Source organism: Mustela nivalis (assembly GCF_964662115.1).
Source record: "Mustela nivalis genome assembly, contig: HAP1_SCAFFOLD_280, whole genome shotgun sequence".
Taxonomy (NCBI): Eukaryota; Metazoa; Chordata; class Mammalia; order Carnivora; family Mustelidae; genus Mustela; species Mustela nivalis.
In genome coordinates, this window is record NW_028136361.1 from 887,759 (window position 1) to 896,458 (window position 8,700).

General features: G+C 45.1%; 1 long non-coding RNA gene across 1 annotated transcript in view; it reads left to right on the forward strand.

The window, feature by feature from the left end:
- LOC309857048 overlaps window positions 1-7,078 on the forward strand; it is a 229,979-nt gene extending 222,901 nt beyond the window's left edge. The window contains exon 2 of the long non-coding RNA XR_014307451.1: window positions 6,930-7,078. This is a non-coding gene — a long non-coding RNA (uncharacterized lncRNA). The remainder of the gene's footprint in view (window positions 1-6,929) is intronic.
- The last annotated feature ends 1,622 nt before the right edge of the window (window positions 7,079-8,700 follow it).

The window sequence follows — 8,700 nt, forward strand, 5'->3', positions numbered from 1 at the left end:
AATCAGTGAGTAACTAGAACTTCACCTTTTCCAATATCCCCCTACCCCCGACCTTTTGTCTTTAATGGCCATGGGCAAAAGGGACAAAGACATTTTTTAAAAACTTACAGAGATCTATTATGCTCTACTACCTTGGCCCGCATGGGCCATTGCAAAGGGATTCTGTGAACCGTGTACTCAGATGAATGGTCATTATCTTCAAAAAGGCAGGGGCAGTGATAGACACAAGAATCAAAAAACTAAGAGTTAATGGACCATCAGAATAATGAAGTACCAACACTTTTTTGTCCTTGGCTTGAATCCACAAGGTCCAGTGTCTCAACAGAACTTTCATTTTGGTCTCATCTGACTCACTTGTCTACCCCTGGGCCAGTTGGCAGTTATACTGAGAACTGGAAATTTTCCTTAGAAGAGAGAAAGAGTATTTGTCAGGTAAAGCAAGGAAATGTCCATTATAGGAAGTTAGGCCTTTTGTCATGGTACTCCATTAGCACCCTCCTGACTGTTAAAGAAAAAAAAAATTTGTGACACCCATTAAAGACAGTAAGGAAGATTTTATTCAAGAGATGCTACTACGATTGGATTTTATTTTATAGTATGGGAGAGAAATCTGGCTCAGCGCAGACAAATGGAGATTTACAGCTAAAGAGCATGGTGGGGGTCACTGAATGTAAAATTAAGATGGAACATCAAGGGTAAGGATGAAGGGATTCTGGCTAAACCATCTGGACAGTAATATTGTTGAAGGAAAGCTAGGGTCCTAAACTATTGAGATCAGGGGATAAGGAATTTTTTAAAAGACCTATTAATACATTTTAGAGAGAGGGAGCAGGAGTAGGGGTAGAGAGAGAGGGAAAGAGAATTTTAATCAGACTCTTCACTGAGCATAGAGCCTGACGTGAGGCTTAATCTCAGGATCGTGACATCATGGCCAGAGCAGAAACCAAGAGTCAAACGTTCAACCAGCTGCATCAACCAGGTGCCCTGGGAATAAGGGATTTGATCAGATATTAAGCGTTATAGATACTGAAGCACCTGGATGGCTTAGTTCCCTAAATCTCTGGCTTTGGCTTAGGTCATGATCTGGTCCCAGGATCAAGCCTGGCATTGGGCTTGCTGCTCAGTGGGGAGTCTGGTTCTCTCTCTCCCTCTGCTATTCCCCCTGCTCAGGCTCTCTCTCTGTCAAAATAAATAAATCTTAAAAAAAAAAAAAGAGTGTTAAGATACCAGGGGTGAGAGATAAGGAATTTGATCAGATATCAAGAGTAGGATAGGAGATTGCTGAAAAATGACTAAGCAGATTTCTTGCTAAAACTGGGCTAAGTGGGTGGAGCCTGAGGTCAAGGCTGGACAGAAAGAGGACTCAGAGGAACTTGACTCCAGTCTGGTCAAGGAGAAAATCTTCATCATCCATGACCATTGTATTTTCTGCAGTCACACATTTTACTAATTCTTTTATCAGACATTCAGTGAACGAGAAAGATGAACACAGCAGCAATAATATAACAAATGTAAGCGCTCTAGCAGAGACAAAGGCAGTGTAGGAATCCACCTCATCAGATTTAGAATATGCATGACTCCATGACTGAATTACTACCACTGCTTGACTGTTGAGATTAAGATGTAGTACAGAGGATCAGAGAAAAGGAAGGGAAATCTGAATGGGAGTCATCAGAAAGGGAGACAAACCATGAGGCACCTTTAACTATAGGAAACAAACTGAGAGATGCTGCGTGGGAAGGGAAGTGGGAGACATGGAGTAACTGGGTGATAGGCATTAAGGAGGACACGTGATATGATGAGCACCAAGGGTTATCCACAACTGATGAATTTGAAATCCTCCTCAGACTTCAGCCTCGAGGATTTCTCCAGTCCTTCCTCTCCCACTGTCTTGGTGGGGATCCGCCATGAGTGTTGAACCCAGGAATGAATGAATAATATCTACACCAGATCGCTGGGGCTTTGTCTTGTTTTTCTGAGGTTGAAAAGGCTTGGGAGAGACCCCCTGTATGCAGATACAGAGCTGCATGCAATTGCTTAGATAAACGTGTTCCCCACATACTTGCTTGGGCATTGAACATTTCGCCCTTAACCTGTGGCTTGAGCAGTTAGGAGGAGACAATCTGGAGGTGAATCAGAAGATGGCTGAATCCACATGGTGGTGGTCTGGGTTTGGGAGATTTTCCTGGAGATTCAAACGAAAGATCTAAATTCTTCCAGTGGGCAGTGGTAAACATTTTATCGATGGGAGATGGAAAATAAATGGTCTGGTTAACCTTTCCCTCCCCCTCAAAACCCATTATTTGAAAAAACAAAAAGGGAAGTGAAGGGAGAAATCCTCCCACTCCCATATCCCCACTCACCTCCATAGCCAGCCCCTCTTCCAACAACCTAACAGACAAGGTGCCAAGAAGTGTTAGGTACCAGCAGTGGTCTCAGATCTCATTCGCGGATCATGGTGAAAGGCATTCAAAGACATTGTGGGGGCACAGGGATCCAATTAAGGGGGACAAGTTTAAGGTTTGCAGGCAAACCTTAAAACCCCTAAAAATTAATGGCACTAGAGAAGATGAGCTTTGGGAACTATAGCTTAATGGATACAATGTGTAAAAAGCTTCAGTGAGTCATGGTGGGAAGAGGCCATGAGGGCAGCAAATACAGTCTTAGATGATGTTATCAATAGCACTACAGGCTCTAGATTTCCTGTGGTGGTGTTCTTGGCAAGACCAGCCCGGCCAAAGTGGATACTCACAACCTGGAACAGAGGGTCTTGGAGATCCCAGCACGTGAGGCATGATGAGAGGGTAAAATGATAGGAGGTGTCCTTTGGAAGGACTGTCTCCTTGACTTTAAAAGGGAGAACCCAAATCTGTAGGTGAAGTCTTTTTGGCTACAAAGAGGGCCGAGGCCTCCTAAGGTCAAGGTTTCCTCGTCTTTTGCAAAGATGTTGAAGAACATATTCAGACATTTCAAAGATGTCCTCATGTCCATCGGTTCCCACTCTGGAATTCTATCAATAAGGTGAGAGTTCCTCTAGTTGAAAAAAAGATCTAAAAAGACGTCCCTTTCTCATGTAATTTCTGTAACCTCCAGGACACACCCACCTCCCCCTTCCAGCTCTGTAATGAAGCCACAGCTGGTGCCAATTTGTGGAACTCCTTAAAGGCTATTCTCCCTTCTATAGCCCCGGACCAAGTTCCCATGCTCCCTCACCTGATTTCCTGCACTCACCTCCCACCTGGTGTGTTCACACCTGCCAGTGCCTTTTACCAACCCCTTTGCCAAAAGGCAGCCAGAGTGACCTTTCAAAGACCTATCAGTTCCTGGCATTTGTCTCCATAGAAATCTGCACTGATCTTCTAACAAATTCTCAGTCCTCCAAAGGCACCCATAATCCTCCCATCAGTCTCTTCATACCCCTCCAACTGACTGATGCCTGTTCTGCCCCATCTCTCTGCCCTTCAACCACACTGCCTCCCTCTTCCTGTGGAGACCCCTCATGGTGCCTGCCTCCAAGCACAGGTGATTCCCATTGATGGGAAGACCCTCTTCCTCTCCCCATCTCCCCACTCCAGTTACTCCCACTTATTCGTGAGCCCACAAGCCCCATGGTACACACTCTCCATGCAGACTGCTCTCTCTTTTCTAGCACTGGCCTCCGTTTCTAGCTGTGGTTGTGTCATGGATGTCCCTCCCCAGCCAGCCTCCAAGCTCTCCTTCCCTTTAGCTCCAACACCTGACACAGTGCCTGGCACGTAGTAAGCCCTGGCTAGCTTCTAAGAGCCTCACTGAGGGACTGAAAGCATTTTAAAAACGTCACCACGTAGGCTCCAAACTGTAGGCAGAAAAAGCTTTGCCTGCATTGACATTTTAGAGACGTATTCGTCAAGGTGGATGTGTTCACTGACTTTACCTTATAAAATTTTTTTAAAAAAAAGGACCTCTGTATCGCCTTGCATCTATCGAAGGCACATGTATACTATTAGACCACGTTATGAGTTAATGGAAGGAGACAAGATGTTTTCACTAAGAAAATATATAAGACTGTTGAGGTCAAGTGGGAGGAAACAGTCCGTTTGTTGGAGCATTGCTATCTTACTCTATCACAGCCACTAATAAAAATCTGACACGGGGTGAGTCAGAATTGTCTGTCAGAGATGAGTTAGATCTGGCTCATGTTCCTACAGACATGAAAGCCAGGAACGAAGAAGGAGGCTTTGAAAGCCTGGGTTGAGGAGGCTGTGTGGTTCACTGCGATGAGCTAAGTGCCCAGGGCCACCGGCAGACATGCGGGCCTGTGTCCTTCCTTTGTTCTGGGGTCCCTCTTGCACCATGTGGTGAGGCTGGTGGCTGGGAGCAGCTCAGGACAGGACCCGGTGGCATCATACCTCTCGCACCCTCCTTTGGGCTCCAGTGGGCTCCTGTAGGTCCCAGGAGACAGCCTGCCTTCCTTGCAAAGCCCAGAAGCACTGGGAGTAGAAACTGGGACCAAAGAGTGAGCACCCGGATTGACAAGCTGGACCAGCTACCTCTTCTTCAGATTCAGGGGGAGCCCTGGCATGCTGACTCCTCCCTTCTCCCTTTCCCCTTTCCTCTCTTCCTCCCTCTTCCCTTCCCCTCTCTCCTTCCCTGGTGGTGCCCTTTCCCAATGCCAACTTCATCCCTTTTTCTTTCTACATGCCTGTCTTCTAGAGTTTCTTCTCTTTCCTCTTCATTAGTTCCCTTCATCTGAATCTCCTCTTTGGTCCCTTTGTCCCCACTCTCTGCTCCTCCTCCCCTTCCCTGGCCCCTGTTCAGCTCCATCCTGACTGCAGGCAGAGCTGGACTAACATGCTCACTTGCTAGCTCAGCCAACCTCCAGAGAAGTCACTCTTCGGTGGCCACCTTCCTGACCCCCTGGTCCCTTCTCTGCTTGTTCACATATTGCTCTGAAGTCTGAGGAGGACAGAGCAGGGCTGCCACAGAATCAGGCCAGATGAGAAACCAAACCAGGTGCCACACTGTCCCCCAGCACTGCTGCTCTGAGAGCTTTTGGAGTCCTCAACAGGGTTAGGATTTAGGGGCTTCTTCAGAACCGGGAGTGAAAACAACCATAGGGCAAATGAAATCTATGGCCCCCACACAAAAATAATAATCTCAAATGAAAACTATGTTAACTCTGAAGTCCCAAAGTCGAAGAATTGCCTTGAATCTGTCACAAGAAAGCACCCAAGGCCTCACTCTCTGGGTTCTGGGTGCCCTGGGAATGGCAGGAGGCTCTGACATGCGCGTGGGTGTGCCAAAGACAGGGGCTAGCCTGCCCGCTGGCGGGTGGGGGGTACCTCCTGCAGCGCTGTCCCAGGCCGGACCCCTTGCGGACAGGGTGCGGCGCGGTGTCCGGGGTTGTCCCAGTGCCCTGGGGTTCGCGGGAGCCTAGGCCGGGACACCCCCGACCCCCGCTAGTGGCCCTCGTTTTCTGCTCCAGATGAGAGCGCGGCACGGTGTCACTTTACCTCTGAGCAGAGAGTACTCCTGAGAATCCATAAGGCGGGGAGGGGCAGCAGGCAGCGGGAACAGGACAGAGCTGCCTGGGGGGCTGTGCTGGAGCGCAGTAGAGCACGGGCAGCGGCGAGTCCGGTGGGTCCTGCAGTCCCGACTGGGCCACAGCACAACACCCTGGCGCTGCGCGCCCCTCCTCCGCCAGCCGCTCCTGGTCCTCCCAGAGTCTCTGCCAAGTCCTCCGTGAGCTCACTTCCCGTCTTGGCAATTAGCAAAGTACCTTCTCTGGGCCGCCCCCGACCCGTCCCCGCCCACCTCCCTCCTGAGTCCTCCGTGAGCTCACTTCCTGCTTTGGGAATTAGAAAAAGCCCCTTCTCTGCGCCGCCCCCGGCACCCTCCCTCCTGAGGCCGGGCCTGGCCTGGGTTGCAGGGCTAAATGCTGGCGGGGTGCGAGCTTTGCCAGCGCTGGCGCTGGGCAGCCTCCTAGCCTGGTGCCCTGAGCGGGTGTCCGCCCGCGGCCTGGCTTCAAAATATCATCAGTCCTAACGCCAGCTGCACTCTTGCGTCAGTTTGCTGGCTTCCAGATTGCGCCCAAAGCCAGGAACCAGCTTCCCCAGCACAGGCCTGGGCTGAGATGCCTGCCCTGGATGTGTCTGAGCAGTCTCCTTGTCTCCAGGCAGGGATGGCACTTTGACCTGGATGTTTGGGTTTTTTGTTTGTTTTTTTGGTCATTGGTTATTACATGACCTCCAGGGTAGGTGCTCCACAAAGGGAGTGCAAACAGGCCATTCTAGAAAAATAGCTTGGGGTTCCCTCGGAAACGCGGCATTGGTCCTTGCACCATGGTTTAATAGGAAAGGGATTATGCACCAAGTTACTTAAGTGAGCATAGGTTGAAATTGTTTACTGAGAGTAAATATGTAAAATAGTTATATTTTAACTAAATCTATCATCAATCATAAATCTATTACACGAAGGTTACAGGCAATTTAAATGCAAGAGCACTCTCTTCAGGGTTTTAAATAATCCGTGTCTGTCTTGGCACATGAGAATGCAAAGATAGGAAATGGTTTGTAAAAGATCATATAATAGCTTTTACTATATGGTATCAGCAATTTTTCATAAAGGAGCGGCCTCCAGCTAAAAACTCAGCTTTGAAAAATGCAGAAAAGCAGCAAACGTTTCTATGGCTTGTGTCTCCATATTCCTTTATGGCCAGTTTGAACAAATCCACATGCTTTGATTCAAAGGTAATAAATTCCTCTTATTTGGAAAAATGATGTTTATTTTTGTTCTCTCACCCTTCGCAGGTGGTTTCATTTTAGCACACTTCAGAGTTATAATTTCATGCTTATTAAAAACATTTATTATGATCTACATAGATGAATGAAACTTTTATTAAATTATTTGACATAAACTCTGTTATTTTTAAAAATGTATTTCCTTTGAAGGGTTATTTTAGAGCGTTCAGAGAGGATCTAGGAGTGTGGTATTATGCAGTTTTTAAGTAGGTATGAAATGGTTATTTATATGATTGTTTCTTTAAGGCTTATGTATATTGTCCATTATATGCTATAAAATATTTTGAAAGTAAATTTTAGGAATGTTTTACATAGTTTATTTTTTGGAAAAAATTATTGAAATGACTTATAAAAGTCAGTATACTCTCAACATTAATTTATTCTGAAATTTACCAATTGTCTATTGAACCTATTATATGGCAGATATTACTTCAGACTACACTGGTAAATGAAATACTTGGCTTTGTAGAACTTTTATTTTATTTTATTTTATTTTTTAAAATATTTTATTTATTTATTTGACAGAGAGAGAGATCACAAGTAGGCAGAGAGGCAGGCAGAGAGAGAGAGAGAGGAGGAAGCAGGCTCCCTGCTGAGCAGAGAGCCCGATGCGGGACTTGATCCCAGGACCCTGAGATCATGACCTGAGCCGAAGGCAGCGGCCTAACCCACTGAGCCACCCAGGCGCCCTAGAACTTGTATTTTAATGGGCGAGACAATTAAAAGCTATAAACCTTAATAAAAATTGCATAGTGCATTCAAAAATGATGAGTACAATGGGGAAAAATAAAAATTCCATCAGGGCGAGAAAAATCAAGGTTGCTAGGCAGGGGATGGGGAGCTAAAAGTTTTAATAGGAAGATCAGGGTAGTTACAATGAAGCTGACAATTGAACAAAGGTATGGAAAGGTGATGAATTTGCCCAGAACTATCAGCAATAAGGTCACTCCAGACAAAGGAATTGGCTATCTTGAAGGCCATAAGGTTGGATCATGCCTGGCATATCTGAGGAATAGCAAGGAGGCCACTGTGAGTGACTGAAGAGTAGCAGGGAAAGAGGTCACCGAGGTTAAATGAGTGGCTAGATCATGTGAAAGCTTAGAAGTCATTGTAAAACTCTGGCTTTTATATTTGGAAACTTACTGTGTGATAGAATTTCTGCTAATAACTGAGAGTTCAAATGTCCATAAAATTTCAAGGATTCTTATTCTAGTAAGACAGAATAAAGAAAAAGAGTTCATATTTTCACATGGTGTAACAAATGCTCGGAGATCCAAGTGTAGGAAGCTATGGGAGCACAGAAGAAGGCACTAAAATCACACCAAAATATTTGATGACTGTGACTATATATACATTTGTATTTTCTAGATTTTTTATAGTCATGGAATCACACAGTATATACTATTCATGGCCTGGCTTTTCTTTTCTCAGCATCATTACTTTGAGAATCTCCAATTGTAAATAGTTCATTTTGATGTTGAATAGTAATCTCTTTAATGAATAGATCATAATTTGTCTTTTCTCTATTGATGGACATTGATGAACAACATTTCCACTGTTTTCAATTCTAAAAGCTGCTATGAAATTCACATACAAGTCCTTGTATGAAAATAGGGTATGTTTCTCTTGGTTAAATGCCTAGAAGTAAAATGGCTATTTGTGTAACTGCAACATATTTTGCATTTAAAAAAATTTTCAAACTATTTTCCAAAGTGGTGGTATCATGATATATGCCAACAACAATTTAGATTTTTTGTTGCTTCTCATTCTAGCTCAGACCAAGTACAATTAGCCTTTATAATTTTAGCCATTCTAATAGATATGTAAGCATGTCTCATTATGATTTTAATTTGTATTTCTTTAATGTCTAAATGTTGAGAAATTTGTCATGTGCTTATAAGCCATCCATATCCTTTTGGTG